We start from the raw sequence: 6,155 nt of genomic DNA, 5'->3' as shown, positions 1-6,155 counted from the left end.
CTCGTGAGGCGGATTCGTGGGTTTAGATCCAAATGATTGTGCAGATCAGTCTCATTCATGAAAGATTTGTCCAATCCATTAAATTACAATAAGAAGCACTAGAATCTAATTCATTGTTGTCAGGATTAACATTAGGACGTTACATATATCTTATAGGTCTGTTGCATACAGGATGCATCAATGCCTTAGGCCTATCGCATACAAAATTCCATAGCAGTAAGCGTAAGGCATCAACCTAAATTGATAAGCCAATTAGGATATTGCTTTAGATCTACGTAATCTAACGGAAATAGAAATAGCAGCTGCGACCAGTTGAAATTTGTCTTACGGATAAGTTTACTGCTATTTCTATTTCCGTTAGGTTACGTAGATATCTATAACAATATCCTAATTGGTTTATCGGCTTAAGTTATGTCTTATGGTTACTGTTACAAAAATTTTGTCTGCGGTAGTCTTAACAACTATTATTGAAAGTCGAAAAAACAAAGAAAATTACAGATACTTTAATTCATTTATTACGTTATTGTAAATGCTAATTGTGCTGTCATCTAGTCTTCAAACTTGTAAAATACACTCTCAAATTCATGATTTTTGTAGATGTCTCATCTAACTATCCAGTCATCGATTACTTAGAGCACTGTATTATTGACCATACTAATTGAAAGATATACAGAATGCACACAATTTTTTATCAAGCGCTTTTGTGTAGATAGAGCGGACTAAACTGAGTTGAAAAGTACTTTACCGTTTTGCAATTTTCGCAATGGTTAACGAGATATTAATTACTAAAAATTATCGAATATTAATCTTCAATATTTTTTTATTCAAATATTATCAACTTTACAGAAAAACAGCAAGAGACATAAATTATTTATTTTCTTCTCATAGAGCTCTGAAATTTTTTCAGAATTTTTTAATACCGTATTTCTCCATGTTGGTAAAAATAGTCAATTAGAAAATGCAGTATTAAAAAGTTAATAAAAAATTCTGAAAAAATTCTCAGAGCTCTATGAAAAGAAAATAAACAATTTTTGTCTCTTGCTGTTTTACCATAAAGTTGATAGTATTTAAATAAAAAATTATTAAAAACCAATATTTAGCAATGTTTAGTAATTAATATCTCGTTAAGTATTGCGAAAATTGCAAAATAGTACAATATTTTTTGACTCAGTTTAGTCCGCTCTACCCACATAAAAACGCTTGGCAAAAAATTGCGGGACACACTCTGTACCATGTATATCCAGATTTCAACGAGATACTATTACGCCTCATCTATAATATGGAATAAGCTTGGTATAAGAAAGAGTAAGGAATTAACCAAATCACAGACAATTAACATTTGACTGTGATTGATCAATTTCTCACTTTTACTTCTTACATTCAGTTTACTTTTTACATTCAGTTTACCGCATATTATAGACGCCGCATTAAAGACCTAGACACATTTTCATGATTCCCATATAGCACGAAATCAACTATTAGTCGACTGTCAGTCGGCAGAAGAAGTCGAAAGTCGTCGATTTTTAGTTGACTAAAAAAGTCGACAAATGTTCCGAATATAGTCAACTGTCAGTCAGCAATTGTAAACAATTCAAAGTCGACTTTATGGCAATTATAAATCGACAATTATCTATAATATTTTTGTAGGTTATAGCTAGATTAATTTTTAGTCGACATTATGGCATCTATAAAGCGTTTTTTAGCCATTTTGGCCTGTTCCAAACTCCACAGTTCTATTCTTCGATGGGAATTTTTGTCATCACCATAACAGTTCTTAACAAGTATTACCTGTAGATCATCTGTTTCTATCATAGAAAGTTGCAATAGTAACGAATAACACTCGCCTTTATAGACTAATAATCCACTCGGGACAAAGTTGTTGAATTAATTAAATATTTGAATTAACTGTCGAATAGAACAAAGGAACAAATGCACAACAGCAAACGAGAATGGATTAAAATGAATTGAAATGGATTCAGATTTTCAGAAATATTAATTCATGAATGTTAAAATGAATGCTTTTCGATCCTGAATGCATTTTTATTCATTTATAGGAATTGCATCGAGCATATCTCTATGTCTTTCAATCTAAAAGCAATATTAGCTTTTTCTGTGCATTTTGAATACTGTTTAATTAAAAATTTAGAATAGGAAATACAGTTTTTCAATCCAATTGCATCTAATTGAATCCAATTGAATTCAATTAAATCCAAAAAAAGTATTCACTATTAAAAATACGCATTCTGATGGAAAAAAATTTCAATCCATTTTAATCCATTCTTGTTTGCTGGGAAGAAATAAAGATGCTCCAATAAGCTTCATAGAAGTGGAGAAGCTAGACGAGATACGTGCCTCCAGGATGATGCCATCTCTCAGGAGGACAGCTAAATAAAAATATCTGCCAAGAAAACACCGATCTAAGGCTCGTGTAGAAGAACTGTGTAAGGCAGGAGAAAAACAAGAGGAAGACAATCAAGGGAAGTCGAAATTCGGATTCCGCGAAAAGCCGCGCGGAGTTACATCGCGGAATTGCATCGCGATTCGCGCAATATGGCTATCGGCCAATCAGGCACCGAGATGTCTCGATCCCGAAAGACCTTGCGGCTTTCGTGTCCCCCGCCACAGAATCCACAGTACATTACCGTATTCTGGCTGCGGTCCGTTTCACAGCGCTATCAACGCGCTCATGGTCGGTCCGATTCACTCCCTGAATGTTTTGCGTGAGCAAAGTGACGTTATAGATTTTTGAATTCATATGCTCACGGTAACCATGATCCAGAGATGAGTCGGTGTAGAGAGACTCACAGGGAGAGAGTGGCAAATTGCATCACGTGATCCGGTCTGCTGTGATTGGACATGAGCGTCAAAGCTCTGCACGTGTATCTAATTTCTGATGAATGGAATTCTAGTGAATGAAATGAACTCAAAAAATAAAAAATACACATTAGAGAAAAATATCTGTTCTACCAATCATCATTAACATAATTGTAACATTATCATAACATGAATATTAGGATTTTTCACACAACTACATAGTCGTTACATACACTCATATTGAATTTAATATATTGATATTGAGTGAGAAATTATTATATAATAATTAACATTAATGTTATTTTTGTTGATGTTTACGGAATTTATGTTATAAAATATTTGTATGCATATTTCGATGACTTCACACAGTACAACTGATTTCCAGGGGTTTCCAATCAGAAATTCCGACAGCATCAATCCATTTTTGTCTCAACTTCGAATCTTGGGCAAATATGTTATGTAACAATATCCTTTTTTATTTGAGTTGGTGCATCTGGGAACACTGGCAGGCATTTTATAATATGCACAAATGATATCTGAAATGTAAAAATTCGTAATTTTATTTCATGTACATATATATGTGCAATAGAGAAAGATATATATTTTCAAGATTAATAATATGTATCAACAAGACCTTAATCAATTGTAAAATTGAGAAGGAAATTGCAGCACAAGGTGACAAGCATACTGTGATTTTTGAGTTTTGCAGATGAGTTTCATCTAACCGGCATATCCCAATCATGGCTCGATGGAGCTTTGATGCCCATGTCTAATCTCAGCGTGAGCATTCACTTTATTTGCGTGGGAAAAGAGGACTAATATGAATTATGAATGTAGAATAGATGCATCCAGGTAGTATAATCGCTTACTAAAAATAATTAAATGTAATTGATAATAACATAATAATAATAATTAATAATATTAATTGTTTCAATAATTAAATATGATTGATCGGATCGAGGTTATAACATTGATTGGTTATAACATTTATGAGAGTTAAGTTTTCATCATCATTTTTTGAATCTCCGAATACAATTTCCATGAAATACAATAACGCAACTTTATATTAAATATGATCCATTATTGATGATACACAGGTTATGGGCCTCGTGATTGTATCCACACCAACAGGCGGTCCGCAATAAAATCGTCGATAGCACGATAACGAATCGGACCGCTCATTACGAGGCCAAGTCAATAAGTTTTTAGAAAAACATAGTAAAACATTTTTTTTTCATTTTTATTTCTCAACATAGTCTCCTTTCAGCTCGATACACTTGATCTAACGATTCTCCAACTTTTTTAAGCCGTCCGAATAATATGATTTGTCCAATCGTTCAAAATAAGCCTCTGTTTCGGCGATGAGCTGCTCTCTGATAGTGAATCTCTTTCCTCCGAACCATTTCTTCAGGTTTGGAAACAGGAAATAGTCGCAGGAGACTAAATCTGACGAATATGCTGGGTGGGGAAGCAATTCGTAACGGAATTCGTTGAATTTGGCCATCGGTGCCAGGCATGTATGAACCCGTGCATTGTCTTAATGGAAGAGCATTATCTTCTTTGCCAAATGGGGACGTTTTTTTTTTAAATGTTGAAATGGTCCAATAAGGCGTAGTAATCGCCATTGATCGTTTGCTTCGACAGAAGGTAATCGATATGAATTACGAGTATACCGCGTGCATCCCAAAAAACTGTGGCCATCACTTTTCCGGTCGACTTCACGGTCTTCGTCTTCTTCGGAGCTAGTTCACCCGGTGAAGTCCATTGTTTTGACTGTTCCTTCGTCTCGGGTGTGAAGTAATGGATCCATGTTTCGTCCACGGTAACGAATCGACGCAGAAATTCATCTGGATTACGTTAAAACATCTCCAAACATTGTTTTGAAATCGTCACACAGTCGCGCTTATGATCCACAGTGAGCAAACGCGGCACCAATCTTGCCGAGCTGACAGCTTTTTCATACCCAATTGTTCGTGCAAAATTGAAATCACTGTGCCATGTCATATGCCTGTGGCCTCAACAAGCTCGCGCACTTTCACTCGTCGATCAGTCAAAACAATATCGTGGACTTTATCGATAATTTCTGGTATAGCAGCCTCAATTGGACGTCCCGAACAAGGTGCATCACATGTGAATGTGACAACCACGTTTGAATTCATTCACCCAATTGTATACAGTCGCAAACGCTGATGCTATGAATATTATCCTCGGTTTTGATTTCTTTCGGCGTTAAACCTTTCATATGTAGATGTTTGATCACTACACGAAACTCGTTTTTTTCCATTTTACAAAAAATACAAAGGTTGTTCACTTTAATCGTCTACAAAAATGAAACCACGCGATGAATTTCGCTCAAAATTTGGCAGTAATCAGCTGAAAGATGCTACTTGTCAAAAAGTAATGTGATATGACATTGCGAGTGCCCTCTGACAGATTTTCTAAGAACTTATTGACTTACCCTCGTAACATTGTGAGAATTGTGAGCGCTGTGAGCGTGAATCGGATCGTAGCCTCTGTTTTCGCATAAAGTATCCTCTACATAGAAGTCGTAGACGGTCGTGGAATTTTAAGTTATAGGAAACTGACCAATTCTAATCGAGTATTCTTCTTATATTTGATTGTGATTAGTTGGTTTCTCCACGACCGTCTACGATTTCTATGTAGAGGACCCTTTAGGCTTACTGCCCTCTCGTCACAACGAAGTCGTCGAAAGAAGAACAAAAATAATTTTTCAAACGTATTAAAATGATTTTTTTGATCTTGTAACACTCAATCTTGTGCCAGTCACATACTGCCCCAGACTTGTCACATATGTGAAGCAGTATGTGACAAATGGGGCACTATGTGATAGTAGCTGTTTTTCAATTGCTTGCAAAGATTAAAATTTGGAAAAATTACCAATTGTACTTTGTTGAAAGGGGAATCTTTTCATCTCATAAAAATTGAAATATTTTTTACACTAACAAGAGCGAAAAGAAAAAAATCTGTCGCAATGTGTCTCACTTTCCCCTACTACTTTTGGAGCTTAGGAGCAGGCGAGATCAAAAATTATTAAGTCACTGTGACACTGTTACACATGAAATATATTAACACAATACAATAAGCATGGAATAAGACATTAAGACCGCTAAATCAATAAGTATCCAGCATAAAATCACCATATTGATTTACATAAGATGCTGATTAGACATTAGATTTATTCGCATTGCTTGTATTTTTTACACTCAGCATCTTTACTTTTTCTTTTATCTATCTCATTTTAAGTTCAGAAATGTTTTATATAAAGTTTTGTTTTCGTAATATCTAAATGAATTTAAAAGAAGTTTGAAAGGAATAAAATA

The sequence above is a fragment of the Trachymyrmex septentrionalis genome, unplaced genomic scaffold (assembly GCF_001594115.1).
Source record: "Trachymyrmex septentrionalis isolate Tsep2-gDNA-1 unplaced genomic scaffold, Tsep1.0 scaffold108, whole genome shotgun sequence".
Lineage (NCBI taxonomy): Eukaryota > Metazoa > Arthropoda > Insecta > Hymenoptera > Formicidae > Trachymyrmex > Trachymyrmex septentrionalis.
This window is presented reverse-complemented; position numbering follows the sequence as displayed.